The sequence below is a fragment of the Coturnix japonica genome, chromosome 14 (genome assembly GCF_054131305.1).
Source record: "Coturnix japonica strain WE chromosome 14, WE-NBRP24, whole genome shotgun sequence".
NCBI lineage: Eukaryota > Metazoa > Chordata > Aves > Galliformes > Phasianidae > Coturnix > Coturnix japonica.
The window spans coordinates 18,560,163-18,578,900 of NC_140676.1; the positions used below are offsets into that span (position 1 = coordinate 18,560,163).

The window sequence follows — 18,738 nt, forward strand, 5'->3', positions numbered from 1 at the left end:
TCTCAGCGTTATGAATGTATATGCTCCGACTTCAGGAAATTATCTTTTTCAGCCTTCCATCAACTCAGCTGTTGAGCATATGTTGGCCTTGGTTAGTTTTGTTATGTTTGAGGGCACAGACATCAGTATGTATCTAATATTTGTTTCATATCTCTGAGATTTACAATTGATATGTATACTTTAATACTTCTGATAACATATAATGTTTGTCTTCTAAATCTCTGGGACAGTGGCCATCAGCCTGTTCTTGTGCTGGTAACAATAAGTTAATGCACATGTGCATGTGTATGCATATCTATGGCTCTTGATATGTGACTATGTTGATAGTGACTATGACTATCAGTCAATGTTCATAAGATCCCTCTCAGTCTTCTCTTCTCCAGTCCAAACATGGTCTCTCAGCCTTTCCTCATAGGCTGAGAGATATAGGTCCCTAATAATCTTTGTAGCCTTCTGCTGTACGCTCTTGAGTAGTTCCCTGTCTTTCTTGAGCCGCTGAGCAGCACAAGAGCCAGATGAACTTTCACTCTTTTCAAAACCACGTGATGTCGTATAGTATGGAATACCCCTTTGGCCTGTTTAAGTCAGCTGTCCTAACTCCATTCCCTTCCAGCTCCTTAGTCCCTTCATTGAGGACGGCCTTGGCTCAGTACAACACTACTTAGAATTGGCGTGTTATTAACACCATTTTTTTTCCTAGAACCAAAACATAACATCATTCCAGGGACTCTGAAGAAAAATCCATCCCAGCTAAAACTAAGACACCATGTCAGACACCATTCTGTCAGAGTGCCCCTCTGCTGCCATCTGTTACATGGCAAGAAAACATAATGGACTATTGGTGGGAAAGTTCAATCTACCGCCGTGCCACCAATGTCTGCTTCAGTCAACATAAATACATTTGTTATCTGTGAATTTTCAAATGGAATGTGTAGAGTTGCAATGAGACATTCAACTCAAAAGTCTGAGTATGCCTCTTTACTAGGCTTCTCTAATATACCAGAGAAAAGTATCCCTGGCTTCACAATCACGCTTTATTCACGCCATCGGTTTTTGTCTCCATTTCTAGTCTACAGAGAGAAGAGAGCGCTTTGGACTGTTAATTCATTCAGCATGTTTTCTAAGTCTACTCTGTATGAGCAAATTCATTTACCGACATTGTCTGTTTCTTTCCACTGGTAAGAATAGGAATTTAGATGTTAGTTCAGAAGTCAGCACTTCCTCTCTGGTGTTACTTACCACCTGCAGGCACTACAGAGAGATTAGTAGGCACTATAGCAGTGTAGGCTACGTGAAGACACCCATCTAGTAACTTAAATCTGGAATACTTACAATGGCATGTCTTTTTGAGACTGAACATTTCTTTCCACATGTTTAATATGAAATTTCCTATTAAAGTCGTATTAATTCAAAACCCTGATACTTAACTTCTGACAACTCAAACTGTGAAAAGCGTGTCTCATTCCTGGGCCAACTACCGCAGTTTTCGGACCAGTATTGTTTCTTACCTGAAAGGTCAGGAATGTTGAAATACAGTTCAACAGACTTCCATTTCACAAGGTTCGGAGTCCAACTGTTTCCACCTTGAATGTACATAAACAGCTATTCTTTTTCTTCACGCTTTGGTTGGAATTAGTATCTTGTCAGCATGTAGTTTGATTATTTTGGAGTGAAAGATTTCTAGGATGATCACCATTCTGTGTAGTCAGTGCTCCCACTGCACTATACATGTCTAGAACTCAGTATTTAAGTCTAAGTTTATTTAAGTTTAAGTCTAGAACTCACTATGACCTGCATTCAGTGCCAGACAGCCTACCTGAATGCCAGCCATTTCAGTCTCTGAAGATGCTACTCTACTGTTCTTTTTTTTATTTTTATTTTTTCCCTATCGTTTGACTGTTTTCTTAACTGTTATCACAAAGAAGTGAGATTGATCCAGGTCCTGCTTTTTAATATCAACTTTCTACCTTGCATTTAATACTATGGTTTGTTAGTCAAGGTTCAGACTACTTAGTCTTCAGGGTCAGGCAGAAAGAGGCTAATGAATAAATGCCTCTTGGCACTGTCATTTCTTATGTTCATACATGTACTCTCTAGGAAACAGACAGCGGCCAAATGAAATTTATTTAATATTCATTTAATCATGACCAAGAATTCATTGAATTTCTTTCGGTGAATGCTATCTCAAAGCAGAAACAACATTTTAAGCTCAAGGAGGGAAGGGTTAGGCTGGATGTCAGGGGAAAATTCTTTACAGAGAGAGTGGTGAGGGGCTAGAAGCGGCCGTTCCGGAAGGCTGTGGATGCTCCATCCCTGTAGGTGTTCAAGACCAGGTTGGATGGGGCCCTGGATAACCTGTTCTAGTACCAGATCTGGAGGTTGGTGGCTCTGCCTGTGGCAGTGGGGTTGGAACTTGGTGATTCATGGGGTCCCTTCCAACTCAGGTGGTTCTATGATTCTATGAAAACTCATGTTTTGCCAGCAAAAACATTGTAATAAGGGAAATGCAGTGGGTAGGCAGCTAAAAACAAGCACTAGTCTACACTTCCCTTCCGGATGGAAAAATGACTACAGTGATCAGGCTAGGTATCTTTAAAAGGCAATGTCTACCTGCATATGTTTGTGATTTCTCTGACAGCTTTTCAGATATCTTTGTGGAAATGCCTGAAGGATGGTTGAATTTATGGGGAGACTAGCACTAGCACAGCTTTGCATCTGCTTGTTAAGCTGTGAAAAGTAAAAAGAGATAAGCATGTGTGGAAACACAGAAACTACAACCAAAAAGTGAAATCCTCCAAACATAGAAAGAGAAATGATACCACTAAACACCACTAGATGGAAGTGTAATCAAAATAAACCAGAATATGAAGGAATGCTAGAATCACAGGGGTTGATAGGGACCTCCGCAGATTGTCTAGTCCATACATGTCCACCTTGCTAGTTTTAAATTTTTATTGCCCTCTTTTTCTCACTGTTCTTATAAAAGATCTTAAAAATAAGTTTTGTGTCTAATGTACATTAAATATACTGTATATTTTATATGTGGCCTAAGACAATTCCTCTTCACTCTGCGCGGCCCAAGGAAGCCCAAAGGTTGAGCAGCCATGACCTAGTCCAACCCTCCTACTTCAGAATGTTCCTGAGAGTAGTTTGAATTGAAAGTTTGCACCTGGGTTTTCTGAATATCTCCAGTGGAGGAGGCTCCACCGCCTATCTGGTCAGTATGTTCCAGTGCTCTGTGACCCTCCAAGGAAAGAAGTTTTTTCCTAACGTTCAGATGGAATTTCCTGTGTTGCAGGTTGAGCCTGTTCCCTATCCTGTCACTGGGTACCACCTTGTGCTCTTAACCCTTACCCTTTAGGTATCTGTCAGTGTTCATAAGATCCCTCTCAGTCTTCTCTTCTCTGGTCCAAACATGGTCTCTCAGCCATTCCTCATAAGGGAGATGCTATAGGCCCCTAATAATCTTTGTAGCCTTCTGCTGTACGCTCTTGAGTAGTTCCCTGTCTTTCTTGAACTGAGGAGCCCAGAACCAGACACATTACTCCATATGTGGTCTCACCAGGGCATGCAGAGGGGGAGGATCATCTCCATCAGCCTGCTGGCCATGATGTCCTTATATGCATTCCAGATTCCCACTGGCCTTTTGGGCACAAGGGCCCAGTGCTGGCTCATGATCACCCTGTTTTCCACCAGAACATCTAGGTCCCTCTATGCAAAGCTCCTTTCCATCAGGTCAGCCCCTAATCTCTACTGATGCATGCAGTTATTACTCCCCAGGTGCAGGACTCTACTCTCGCCTTTACTGAATCTCATATGGTTCTTCTTCTAACTCTCCAGTCCGCCCTGGTCACACTGAATGCAGCACAGCCTTCTGGTGTGTCAGCCACTCCTCCCAGCTTTGTATCATCAGCAAACTTGTGGAGGGTGTACTCTACCCCTTCATCCATAGAGTTAATGAATATGTTAAACAAGAGCGGATGCACTATGAACCCCTGGGAACACTGCTATCCTCAGGCCTCTAACTAGACACCGTGCCAGTGATCACAGCTCTCTGAGCTCTGCCAGCCAGCCAATTCTCAGTTCACCTCGCTGTCCATTCCTCTGTCCCGCACTTCCTAAGCTCAGCTATGAAGATGTCATGGGAAACGGTGTCAGAAGTTTTGTTGATATCAAGGTAGACAGCATCCAGTGCTCTAACCTCATCTCTCCAATTAGTCATGAGAATCTTAGTTGTCATATAGTCGTTTGAGTTGGAAAAGTCCCTTAAAGATCATGTAATCCAAATCCCCCGCAATGAACAGGAATATCTACAGCCAGATCAGGTTGCTCGGAGTCCTGTATAGACTGATCAACTGAACTTGAAAATCTCAAGGGATGGAGCTTCGAGCCCATCTCTGGGCAACTTGTTCCAGTACTTCACTACCCTTACCATGAAGAACTTTTTCCTCATGTCCAATCTAAATGTCCCTTGTTCTAGTTTGAAACTATTTCTCCTTGTCCTGTCACAACAGACCCTGCTAAAGAGTCTGTCCCCTTCTTTCTTATAGCTCCCCCTTATATATTGAAAGGCTGCTATCAGGTTTCCTTGGAGCCTTCTTCAAGTCTGAGGAGCCCCAGGTCTCTCAGCCTGTCCTCGTAGGGGAGATTTCTATCCCTTGGGCTGTTTTTGTGGCCCTCCTCTGGATGTGCTCCAACAAATAGAAGACCACCAGACCGGTTATGCATTATGTCCTCTCAGTGAATCCATGTTGACCACTCCTGATAATCTTCTTCCAGGAGCTTGGAGATAAGCATAGAGAATAAATTGTTCCTTTGCCTTCCCAAGGACAGAGGTGAGGCTGACTGGCCTGTAGTTACCTGGGCCCAAGTTCTTAACATTTTTGAAGACTGGAGTAACACTGGCTTTTTTCAAGTCTTCAGGCGACTCTCTTGTTCTCTGTGACCTTTCTGAAAATTGATAGAGAGTGGTTTGGCAGTCACTTCTGCCAGCTCCCTCAGCACATGTGAGTGCATCCCGTTGAAGTTCATGGATTTGTGTGCCTCTGGTTTGCCTAGATGATCTCTGACCAGAACCTCCTCAACCATGGCGTAGTCTTCTTTTCTCCTGACTCTCTCTATTAACTGCAGTGCCTGGGATTGCCAGTGTGACTTCCAAAAGTACAGGCTGAGGAAAAGGCGGCATTCAGTAATTCTGTCTTCTGAGTATCCTTTGTCATTAGGGCACTCAACTGACTCAGCATCAGGCCCTAGCTGTCTTTTTGCTGTTTATATACTTAAAGAAGTCCTTGTTTTTCTTGACTTCTCTTGACAAGTTAAATTCCAAGCGGGCCTTAGCCTTCCCTGATGCATCCTTGCATGCCCTGACAGCATTCCTGTATTCCTTTCATGTTACCAGACCCTTTTACATATTCCATACCAAAAACTTACAGCCTCAAATCCTTTAAAAGGTTATTTTCCATTTTCTGCACTGGGGTGCCTCTAATGATAAATCCATTTATCTACACGTTAAGGAATAAAGAAGTCAAAAAAAGCCCTGGCAAAAGCAACTCAGATTTTTTTGCAGGTTTATATAGATGACATATCAAGAGCTATGGTTTGTGTGACTTTCTGAGGCTGGGCTATGAAGATATGAGCTATTGGAGGTGGTTTCTACAGCAAGCATATGGTACTGACATGGTGATATACCATGTCACAAGGAGAGATGAGTGGCTGTTTAGAAAAAAATGAAGACTCAAATTGGCCTATTAAAAAAGAACAAAACAAACAAACCAACAACGATCTGGAAAATCAAGATGAAAACAATCTAAAAAATAATTCTGAATGAACTGAAAATGTGTTTGTCACATTTCCTCATTATTTAAGTGACTTGGAAATCAAAAGCCACAAGAAGAGTATATGTTCTGTGTTGAATTAAGCCTCTCACAAGAATTCAGGACTCCTCAGAAGTCAGTGCAGTGCCACAAACGTCTTTTCCACATGCCATCCCAGCCTTTTCTTCATGAGGAGCTGCTGGCTGCCATAAGGAGTAGTGCCAGCTACTGGAGTCAGTTTGATGAAGGCAGTGGGTGAAATGTGCACTGCTGAGGTGGGTGGACTTGGAGGGGTGGTATTTCAGGGAACTGGTTGAAGCTTTGGGATGGGGCAGAGGGTATGACACTGGGAATGGGAGATTGTATATCCACTGAGCAGAGCTGAAGAGCAGGGCTGGGACTACTGTGAACTGCAGAACGAGATGGAGAAATATCACATCACCTAGGAGAAGATGCTCTTCAACCATCTGTCCCCAGAAAGCCAGGGGAACAGTCTGTGGCAAGTGGAAGTTCAGGAGCTGCAAGAGCAGTCTGTGAAACACCACTAAAATAAGGGCACCTGCTGGGGTGGGGATCTAGACACGGGCAGGAGAGACCAAGTGGAAAAGTTGGGAACTGTCTCTGTGAGGCTGGGCTGCTGGGGGCCTACAGGCTAGGGGAGAGGTTTTATTGGGAACACTGAGGTTAAGGGCTGTGTTTCAGGACTGAGCAGCAGTTTACGAGGCATATGAGCACAGGAGAGGAGAGTAGTCCCAAGGCTGGGACAGCAGTGATGTGTAGGCTACACTGATACCAACGGTGTGACTGCAGACATGGCAGATATGGAACAGAGGTTGTTCTCTACCCCTTTGTAGGAAGAACATGAGGGCTGGTGTGAGGTTGGTGGCTGTGGAAATACCTGAGAGTGGTCATGAGGGTATTAGGGTTACTGCCACTCACAAGGAGGCCAAGCTCAGGTGCCTGTGCACTAATGCATGCAGCATGGGTAATAAACAAGAGGAGCTGGAGGCCATTGTGTGTTTGGGTAGTTTCGATATAGTTGCCATCACGGAAACATGGTGGACCAACCCCCACAGCTGGAGTGCTGTGATTGAGGGCTATCAGCTTTTCAAAAGAGACAGGCTAGGTAGGAAAGTCAGTGGTGTAGCTCTCTATGCTAAAAAAGTCTGTGAATGTGAGGAAATCAATGACGGTGATGATAGGGTTGAGAACTTATGGCTCAGAATATAAGCTAAGGCCAACAAGACTGACGTTATTGTGGGAGTCTGCTACAGGCCGCCCACCCGGTATGAAGAGGTGGACAAGATGCTTTATAAACAGTTGGATGAGGTCTCAAGGTCACTCCCCCATGTTCTGATGGGGGACTTCAACTTCCCAGACATGTGCTGGAATTATAATACAGCTGACAAGGAACAGTTCCTGGAGAGTGTGTGACACAGCTGGTGAGGGAGCTGATAAGCAAAATCCTAGACCTGCTGTTTGTTAACAGAGGAGGTCTGGTAGGGGATGTAAAAGCTGGAGGCCGTCTGGAGCAAAGTGATCACAAGATGCTAGATTTCTTGATCCTTGTTGAACCATGGAGGGGAGTCAGCAGAACTGCCACCTTGGACTTCCAGAGAGCTGACTTCAACCTCTTCAGGACCATGGTTGAGAGGGTCCCTTGGGAGGTAACTTTGGAGAGCGTGGGAGCCCAGGAAGGCTGGGAATACTTTGAGGAAATTGTTTTAAAGGTGAAGGAGCTGACCATCCCCAAGTCATGGCAGACGAGTTGACGGGCAAGGAGGCCAGATTGGCTGAACAGAGACCTTTGGCTGGATCTCAAGAACAAAAGGAAAGTTTACGGCCTCTGGAAGAGTGGGCCAGCTACTTATGATGACTGCAGTTGTGTAGTAGTGAAGCTGCGCAGGGAGAAAATTAGAAAATCCAAAGCGCAGCTAGAACTGAGCTTGGCCGCTAAGGTAAAGGAGAACAGTAAATATTTTTATAAACACATCAACAGCAAGAGGAAGGCTAGGGACAATCTCCATCCCTTGTGGGTTCCAAGGGCACCTTGGTCACCAAGGATTGGGATAAGGCTGAGGTACTTAATGACATTTTTGCCTCAGTCTTCAATAGTAAGACTTGTTAATCCCTGGGTACACAGCTCCCTGCACTGGTAGATGGGGACGGGGAACAGAATAAGCCCTGCATGATCCATGTTGAGATGGTTTTGGATCTACTCTGAAAGCTGGATTCTTTACAAGTCCATGGGGCCGGATGGATTTGCACCCTAGAGTGCTGAGGGAGTTGGCGGATGTGGTTGCCAAACCACTCTCCAACATTTTTTGGTAGTCCTGGCTAACCGGGGATGTCCTGGCAGCTCGGAGGCTGGCAAATATGATGCCCACCTTCAGGAAGGGCTGGAAAGATGATCCTGGTAGCTATAGGCATATCAGTCTCACTTTGGTGCCCGGGAAGGTTATGAAATGAGTAATCTCGGGAGCCATCATGGACTAATTAAAGGTCAACCAGGGGATCAGGCCCAGTCAGCATGGGTTTATGAATGGTAGATCCTGTCTGACAAACCTAATTTCATTCTATGACAAGGTGACCTGCTTAGTGGATGAGGGTAAGGCTGTCGATGTGATCTACCTGGACTTCGGTAAGGCCTTTGACAATGTCCCCCATAACATTCTCATGGAGAAGCTGGCTGCCCATGGTCTGGATGGGCATACACCCTGCTGGGTGAAGCAGTGGCTGGATGGCCTGGCCCAATGGAGTTTAATCTAGTTGGCAGCCAGTCATGAACGGCATCCCCCAGGGCTCAGTGCTGGAACCGCTTCTGTTTAACATCTTCATTGATGATCTTGATGAGGGGATTGAGTGCACCCTCAGTAAGCTTGCAGATGACCCCAAGTTGGGAGGGAGTGTTGATCTGCCAGAGGGAAGAAGGGCACTACAGAGGGACCTGGATAGACTGGATTGATGGGCCAAGGTTAACGGCATGAGTTTCAATAGGGCCAAGTGTTGGGTCCTGCATTTTGGTCACAACAACCCCAGGCAACCCTACAGGCTTGGGGAGGTGTGGCTGGAAAGCTGCCTGATGGAAAGGGACCTCGGTGTGCTGATGGACAGTGGGCTGAATATGAGCCAGCAGTGTGCACAGGTGGCCAAGAAGGCCAATGGCATCCTGGCTTGTTTCAGGAATGGTGTGGTGAGCAGGACTAGGGAAGTCATCCTGCCCCTGTACTCGGCATTGGTGAGGCCTCACCTCGAGAACTGTGTTCAGTTTTGGGCACCTCAGTACAAAAAGGACATGGAGGTACTGGAGCAGGTCCAGAGAAGGGCAATGAGGCCTGTGAGGGGCTTGGAGAATCAGCCCTATGAGGAGAGGCTGAGGGAGTTGGGGCTGTTCAGTCTGGGGAAAAGGAGGCTGAGGGGAGATCTTATCGCTCTCTGCCAGTATCTGAGAGGTGCTTACAGTGAGAGCGGGGCAAGTGTCCTCTCACTGTTGACAGGTGACAGGACAAGGGGAAACGGCCTCAAGTTGTGCCAAGGTAAGTTTAGGTTGGATGTTAGGAAACACTTCTTTACAGAAAGGGTAGTTGAACACTGCAATAGGCTCCCCAGGGAGGTGGCTGAGTCACTGTCCCTGGATGTGTTTAAGAGCCGTTTGGATGTGGTGCTCAGAGATATGATTTATCAGAGGGTTGTTAGAGTTAGGGTACTACAGTTAGGCTGCGGTTGGACTTTGGATGATCTTTAAGGTCTTTTCCAACCTGAGTAATTCTATGATTCTATTATTCTCAAAGAGATGATAACATTGGGTCTGTGACAGGGAGTTCTGTCCCTTTAACAGAGCCTTGGCTAGCTTTTGCTGCAGCAGCAAGGAGAGCAGGAGGGGAGCTTTGCTCAGGCAGCTTTGCTGTCCTCCTCTGCCTCCTTCCAGGAGCATATGTATGTGGAGACAACCTGTTCTGTATGCCCTATACTGACTGTAATGAAACTTCATTCAAGCTAGGGCTGCAAATGTAATGCTGGGCATCAGCACCTTGACCCTTTTCCATGACGGGGCACATCATGGGCTCACTTTGTAAATGCATTGTTCCTTCCTTTCTTTACCTCTAGACATGCTCTGATTTTCTACTTCTAAGCAGCTTCTCTCCAGAGGAACATTTAGATCTCCTGCAACAGCTCCATCTCTAATAGTCTCAGAAGGCCCCATTAGAACACCGGGAAACTTCAGTTCTGAGTTTGCTCTTTGCACTATAATTTCCAACTTGTTAGGCTTGTTAGACCAAGCAACGTATTTTTATTTATTGTTGCTAATTTTCTGTACAGTCATGAGGGAGTTGACAGGGGAACTCATCTCTGAGGAAAAGTGTTGCTAAACTTGAGGCTTTTAATAAGCACATGTTGCAACACTTCTTGTTTTGTATTTAAAATTAATGAGTTCCAAGTGAACTTATTAAGTGTCCATTTCTGGTAGAGGCTGATGCTAGCAACACAAATTGAACGTTCTCTTTGTTCAAGTGAACATTACCTTTGTGAAGTATCTTGTGGACTGCATGTCTTCCGTGGTTTCTCTGGAGCGTGAAGCTCTCAGTAATGCCCCTGCTGACTTCCCCTTCTGTAGAAGAAACAACACTGCCAAAACTCATGCTATGTATAAAATTACTCAGAAACTTTTGGAACACTGACTGCAAGATGCCCCAACACAGTGAACCCAAGCTGCTCTGCTAGAGACAGGTGTGTGATCAGAAGACATGTGAACCCATATGTAGATACAAGCTCCATAATATGACAGAGAGATTAGAGATGGGAATTACAGCCGATCCTTGTGCCAGAATTAAACAGACTATGATTATGCAGTACAAATATCAAGCTGATAGAAAAAAAAATGTTTGGTAGGTAATCAGTCAGGTAGTAGGCATTTGTATGAATGGAGAAGAGGGCAGAAGAAAATTTAGTGGATATTTATCCATAGAAAGTATTAGGAATACAAACACGTACCATGTGTGCACGGTCTTCTTTTTTTCAACAAAAAAATAGAGAAGCAAGGAGAATATTTTCAAGATTTTGGTCAATTTTGGAAAATCATTCTGGACAGCAAAATTTAAATTTAAAATTCAGGGAACTGATTTGAGGGAAAATTCAGGGATATTGATGTTTATTCCTTCTGCATATTTTAACATTTTCAAGCCAATTTTCTTTTAGAAGTGAGTCAATAACGGTATTTTAAATAAAAGGTTAATTGGAAAAAACTTATATATTGGTGACAGCCTACTTGCTTCTATCCAAATCCACCTGCCATCCAGTCCTGGGAGAGGACTGCAATCTCTACATGGGGCACACTGTATTTCCAATCCAATTATAATATGGCTCAGCCTCTTTCCTATAGCTTAGGCTGAAGCATGAACAGAATTAGACAGTAACTGCATTCTAAAGCCATAACCATAAACTTGATGGTTTGCGTAATTTAGATGGGAGTTTCCTTAGAGATTTGCCGTAAATACTGAAATTCGGACCCCCTCACACCCCCCTTTTCTCTTTTTTCTTCCAAAGGCAAAAAGAAAGCTCTGCAGAAATTTTGCAAAAGGTGTAGAAAAAAAAAGTAATCTCTCTAACACGAGGGGACAGTGTGGTGCATGGCCTTATCTTGCAAGCATGGTTGTGGGTGGTTGTTATGTGGCTTTGGGTCTGAAGTAAGAGCCTGCAGTCTGCAGGATTTGGCTCGTATCTCTGCAAGTGCACGTACAACTTTCCCCACATCCAGCATTACCTGCTTTCAGTACAACGCATGGCTATGTGCAATTTGTAGAGCGTCTCACCATACAGTGCCTCGAGTGGAAAACAAAAAGTCTCAATTACCGACAGCTTCCTGGTGCTTGCTGTAGGTGATTTGGCTTTTAATGTGATTATAAATTAATATTCCATTCCCACGTTAGGAAAATTAACACAAGCTTAATATTCTTTTTGCTGGCCTGTCAATTTTATCGTAATTCATTTTGGCCGTGTAAGAATTTAAGAAACAATTCAGCTAAACAGCTCCAGTTGGTGCATGTCCCTGACCAAAGAGCACTGTGCTCCTTAATGCTGAAATTCAGACACAACATAATGACTTCTTATTGCAGCATTGTGCCTAAAAACGATCAAGCTCTATGAGATATAGTAATGGAGTTGTAAAACACTTACACCCCTACTGTTAATACGGCGAGATATGATCATTTTCTTAAAGAGCTGGAGGAAGCCATTGGTTTTCCTATGCAGATCTTCATTCACACGTGTTTGAAGTCATAATGGGCTTCTGGACCTTCCACAATGAATCCTTCAGGCTTCATTTGAACCATCGCAAATTTTACTTACCTATAGATTCATACCATGTGGTGGGTTATGGTGGATGGTTATACTTACTTAATGCAAGAGCATTTGTAAGAAGGACATGCATACCGGATACAATATAGAGTCTATCACTTCCCAAGCAGAAAAAACCTTGCTGAAATCTTCCCCACAGCCCTCCCCAAAGATCTGGGATCCTGTCCAGGTACCTGTATAGTTTTGCTCTGAATTCTCCATCCAGAGCTTGTGAAATGTATGTAAAGCTAATTCTGTAGGTTGTTCTCATGGCAGAGCCTAAGCTAGTTACACAGGGCTCCCAAACCAGATCAGGCAGTTAGTGAAGCAGGTAAACGGGAAACCAGGCAGACTAGTGCAGCACAACAGCCAGATGCACACCACATTCATCTCATTTCACCTTTGACTTCCACAGAACGTGGCCGAGTGAATGAGTTTCAGTTCCGAGCCTCAGAGAGGTTGTAAAGGGATGGCTGGGTCAGCTGCACCCTCCAAGGCCAGTGTGATGCTGCAAAGCACCCAAAGACATCCACACAGAGCTGATGGATGAGATGCAGGGCTGTGGCAGAGCAGCGCCTGTGTGGGACAGCAGCTGGAAGCCAGGTGAGATACAGCCACGCATCTCAGACAGCACAGCATGGCTGCGTTTTGGCAGTGTAGTCTTAAAGAACTAATCATTAAATGTTCCGGTTGAGTTCAAAACAGTCTCTCCAACTAACTAAATAAATGCCCTCCAATTAAAAATTTCATGAAAATTTCCCCAGCAATTTTGTTTTTCCCTATAAAATCAGAGATTTCCATCAGAAAAAATGTTGGTTTTGTAAAGAGTGCCCTTTCCTGTGTGGCAGATCATCCCCAACAGAAAATTCCTAGCAATCTCTAGGCTTAGAAAGAGGCGTTTTGTGGTTTTTTTCTTTCCTTTTTGTTATCTTGTTGGGTCTTTTTTTTTCTTCAGTATCTAAACCTCTGAAAGGTACAGGCTGGAGTACACGGCTTTTCATAGCACTTCATACTGGCTCATTTGTCTCACTGTTTCTGTAGATAGGGGCCTGCTAAGAAGTCTTCTCTGGAACTTCCCATCGCAGATGTCTGGGATACTTTTTACTCCCTCATTCTGAAATCAGAGAGAAGGGTTCTGTTCTGCTCTCTTTTCGTTCTTATCATCATGCCAAAAGCTGTCTTGAATTATGCAGCTTTTGAAAAACTCCTTGAAACGTGTTTATACAAGAAGAAACCGTAAAAATTAAGTGAAAGGAGCAAATCTGCACTGCACTTGCCCTCCACTGACAAGGTGCTTGGGGAAAGCCTGAATGGCAGCATGTTAATAAGAGCAGAACAGTGATTAAATTACTCTTGAGGAGAGCTGAGGCACCACGGGCAAGTGATGCATCTTCCTACCATACTGCCCTATGGATCCCATATGTGATAGTTGAGTGACGTTTCATTCAGGACAGTGACACAAAGCCTCCTGACATAAATGGCACAAATGGCACAAAGCTACTCCTGTAGCTCAGGGGCATTTCTGCAGCAGTCCTACCTGGGAAATTTGTACCCTGGTAAACAAAACATCCAGGATCTCCCCAGAGACGACATACATTATAATTGCTCCAGAACTGAAATTTATCTTTTATAGCACCAGGGCCAGATCCACAGTTTATGGAAGCAGACATGCATGTGGAGGGACTTTTCTCACCGGGATATGGACTGGGACTGCAACTTGAGGCATGTAAGATATTCTTAACAAAAACGGTTCTCACTTTAAGCTTCTCTGCAGGAAGAGGCACATAAATGAAACTTATAATATTGTTTCTGATAAACATTTAATATCGTATCAGAAGGAATCAGGTAATATTTTGGGGGGTGAGCTTTTAGTCACATCTGACATTCTGTTTCTTCTGAAGAAACTAGGAGGTCATCTTTCCTGGAGATACTGTACTTGAAACCTTAAGTGTGCAACAGCAGAGTTTGTATGGCTGGGAAAGCCCCATAAATACACATACAGCTCTGCCTGGCTGCTCCTGGCCAGACTGGGCTCCCCTCTCACCCTAAGCCAGTGCGTAGAGGCCATAAGGGACCTCACCTTGCTGCTGGGAAGGGAGAGCAGAACCAAGAAAGTCCGTGTAACTTCCCTGTCTCCCACATATCTCATCCCTACTACAGGCCCACAGGACCGCACCAGTGCAGAACTCACACCCTCCGGTGCCTTCCTCTGTGCAGCAACAAGAAGCCTTATCACTTCTTGCTACCCCAGAAACAGAGGAGAAAACTTGGCCTCGTGAAAGTGGCTGTCCCTGCCATCCGAGATAGACACGAGGTGTATTTGCAAAGAGTGATCCTTCCTCCGGCCATCCAAGCACAGCGTCTGAGGCAGTGCTTATATCCAGACGTGCGAGATCAAAAGAATTGAGCAAACAAAGGCTGCAACAGAAAAAACATAAATAAATAGGAGACACACGCAAGAGCTGAGCACAGCTGAAAACAGAATGAATGCAAAGATAAATATAGGTTACAGTGCAGCGGTATACACCAAGAGACCAGCCAGGGTCTCTGAGCAGTGACAAGATGGTGTGTGGAAGGGGATGAGCAACAAGAGTGGTGAGGGGCTAGAAGTGACCGTTCCGGAAGGCTGTGGATGCCCCATCCCTGTAGGTGTTCAAGACCAGGTTGGATGGGGCCCTGGATAACCTGTTCTTTCTCTGTTTCATTCTCTGAAAATAAACGGTGTTAAACTCTTAAAAACAAACAAACAATATGGGGAAAATTAGTAACACGTTAGGAAAAGAAATCTCTACTCAGAAGATAGCGAGGCACTGACAGAGGTTGCGCATTGAAGCTGTGGGTACCCCATCCCTGGAGGCATTCAAGGCCAGGTTGGATGTGGCCCTGGGCATCCTGAGCTACTGGGGGGCAGCCCTGTCTGCAGCAGGAAGGTTGAGGCTGAATGATTTTAAAGTTCCCTTCCAACCTAAGCCATTCTATGATTTAGTGCTTACCTGCTGATCTGAAGTATCTGCCATTTGGATATCTAGCCCTAGACAGGCGGGCTAAAGCAGAGATGAACTTACAAAGCACCACATCTGAATGCTATTTTGTTCCCTTCCGTTATCTAGAAAAGGAAACTAAATGATCAGCCTGAAGGCAGATGTCTGAAGTTTGACAGTGTGAATCTCATGTTTGTTTAAGATAAATACTGGCCTGGAGGAATATTTCAAACAATTAATTTTCAGCTTTTTACCGAAACGGAAAAAAACCAATTTGGTACTTCAGTTACAAATTCAAACATAGTTTTTAGAGCTTTGTAGATTTATAATGTTTACGTTACTGTGCATGTTCTTTCTGGCCATGCCATCTCTATGCTAGGGCTTTGTGTGTTCCCTTGAGTTGCACAAAAACCCTCTGAGGTCACCAGGATTTCAGTGTTGGAATGAACAAGCTCTTAAATATTCTTGAATTCAAGAATATTTACATACAGGGAGAACATTTTCTGAGGCAAGCAAACTGATTCTGGTAGACAAAAGGACTGCACGCCTGGATGTTTTTCTTTGTATATGCCAGCACGTGTGTTTCATGTGACCAAAATGGCAATTATTCCTGTCACAGAATGAGACCGGGAGTGCGACAAGATGATCCCATCGCATGTGTGATAAGATGATCCCGTTACCTGAACTGTGGGTGATAAATGTTGTGTTTTAGACACATCAGAGAGAGAGTACTTTTGGTCACATAATGAGGAAGGACTGTGATTTGTTTTGGTGGGTCAGAACGCAGATACTTCATCAGCGGTTTATGCTCTGTTCAAGTATGCTAAGAATATACCATTTGTCATTTAAATGAGCTCATTTTAATGTGCAATGAAGCATGATTCATGTTTCCTTATACAATTTTATTAGCCTTTTCAGTTTGGGTATTTATCTGTTGTTTTGCCTTTTCAGTGTAGACATTTGGATTATTGGAAGCAGCCCAAGCAAAACTGAATGAATGGACGGCATGCAGGTGAGGTTTGAATGCATCTCAAATGGCTCTGAAGCGCGTAAGATGATTGTCCTCCGGTAGGATGCAGTCCCATATTGCATGCATTCAGCTTTCTGTAGTGATGAGTCATATGGACCCAAATGAGAATAGCCACGTGTGTAAAATTGAGATTGGAGTACTTGCAACGATATCACCACAGCACTTCAGAGCTGTCCAGTGTTTTCAACTGAGGCCTTTTATCTTCTTCTTTTTTCCCTGGCAGGTATCAGGAAGGTTTAAAATCATTGGCAAGCCCGAAGGGAAAATATTTAATCCTTAAGCAAACACGATTTTAGTACCATCAGCTCCTGACAGAAATCCCCAATTAGTATATCTTTTATTTATAATGATATCGTATGTCATTGGTTTATAAAGACAGTATACCACAAATGTGCATGAGTAACAACAGAAAGCTTTAAATATTTAATCTGTATAAATCACTGCATTATTTTCATTCCAAACCGATGTCATTTTAAAACATTATTCAGTCCCATCCAAGAATTTCAGTTTTGGGGCATTTTGAAGTACTTGAGAAAAACATTTTTAAGTGGAAGTTTCTGAGGAAAAAAAAAAAAAAAAAAAAAAAAAAAAAAGCACTATAGATTTCAGAGCCAATATGCATCCAGAGACTGTGCAAGATGGTCATAAATAGAGGAGATGAGAGAGGAGAAGAAAAAAGAAGGAGAGAGGAGAGGAGAGCAAAGGTGTGATAGGAGAGGAGAGGGGAAATGAAAAGAAAAAAGAAAAGGAAAAGCAAAGAAAGAAAAAGCAAAGCAAAGAAAAGAAGGCATCTGGAACATCCATTCCAGATGTAAACTGATGTAAAGTACTCAGTACCTCTGAAAATGAGCTTGCTTACCACGTGCCTGAATTAGGATAGATTGGTGCTTTGAAAATGTGAGCTTGACAACTCGGTTTTGCAAATGTGCAGCAATGTTTGATATAACATTTCCATCACAGGAGATCCTGCGCACATCGCAGTCAAGGAGGAAACAGGATGTCTGGAACAAGTGCAGGTGATGCCTCTGGGCTTGACCTTGACACTGCAGCTGGTGCTTGCAGGGCTGGATTCCTGTCTTCTTGAGCCTTGTGAAGCTTGGCAGTGTACAACAGCCTACCATGCATCACAGGATGCATTTTCAGGACCGGAAGCCAAGCTGTTATTGTTATTTACAGAGAACCTTTTCGCCATATGGGAGGCTTTCCTTCTAGAAAAGTTTCAAATGCAGCAACCGATCCTGCACTGCTCTTCCATCACTCTTGTACAGGTCATGGTGGGACAGCTGGAAGCCTCTTTCTGTCTTCGTTCAAACAAGTACCAAAGAGAGTTTTACGAGATCCATCAGCAAATGCTGCAATCCAAGCACATGCTAGGGCAACTCACAGTCACTTTGAAAGCAGGACTGCCCTGTGATTTCAGCAGGGACTTCCTGAAAACACGTGGTGCAGTGTGGTCTTTGGCATTTATATCCCGTCTCACTTCAGGCATGGGGGAAAAAAAAACAACCCAGGAAAATTTAAATAAAACAAATCAAGATTAGTGTAATCTCAGCGTTATGAATGTATATGCTCCGACTTCAGGAAATTATCTTTTTCAGCCTTCCATCAACTCAGCTGTTGAGCATATGTTGGCCTTGGTTAGTTTTGTTATGTTTGAGGGCACAGACATCAGTATGTATCTAATATTTGTTTCATATCTCTGAGATTTACAATTGATATGTATACTTTAATACTTCTGATAACACATAATCTTTGTCTTCTAAATCTCTGGGACAGTGGCCATCAGCCTGTTCTTGTGCTGGTAACAATAAGTTAATGCACATGTGCATGTGTATGCATATCTATGGCTCTTGATATGTGACTATGTTGATAGTGACTATGACTATCAGTCAATGTTCATAAGATCCCTCTCAGTCTTCTCTTCTCCAGTCCAAACTCAGCCTTTCCTCATAAGGGAGATGCTATAGGCCCCTAATAATCTTTGTAGCCTTCTGCTGTACGCTCTTGAGTAGTTCCCTGTCTTTCTTGAGCCGCTGAGCAGCACAAGAGCCAGATGAACTTTCACTCTTTTCAAAACCACGTGATGTCGTATAGTATGGAATACCCCTTTGGCCTGTTTAAGTCAGCTGTCCTAACTCCATTCCCTTCCAGCTCCTTAGTCCCTTCACTGAGGACGGCCTTGGCTCAGTACAACACTACTTAGAATTGGCGTGTTATTAACACCATTTTTTTTCCTAGAACCAAAACATAACATCATTCCAGGGACTCTGAAGAAAAATCCATCCCAGCTAAAACTAAGACACCATGTCAGACACCATTCTGTCAGAGTGCCCCTCTGCTGCCATCTGTTACATGGCAAGAAAACATAATGGACTATTGGTGGGAAAGTTCAATCTACCGCCGTGCCACCAATGTCTGCTTCAGTCAACATAAATACATTTGTTATCTGTGAATTTTCAAATGGAATGTGTAGAGTTGCAATGAGACATTCAACTCAAAAGTCTGAGTATGCCTCTTTACTAGGCTTCTCTAATATACCAGAGAAAAGTATCCCTGGCTTCACAATCACGCTTTATTCACG

General features: G+C 43.8%; 1 long non-coding RNA gene across 1 annotated transcript; it reads left to right on the plus strand.

Moving 5' to 3' along the window:
* Positions 1-8,121: 8,121 nt before the first annotated feature.
* Positions 8,122-17,703, plus strand: LOC146758501 (uncharacterized). The gene is made up of 3 exons (XR_014934520.1): positions 8,122-12,749; positions 13,780-16,139; positions 17,118-17,703. It is a non-coding gene; the product is annotated as an uncharacterized LOC146758501 (long non-coding RNA).
* Positions 17,704-18,738: the final 1,035 nt, after the last annotated feature.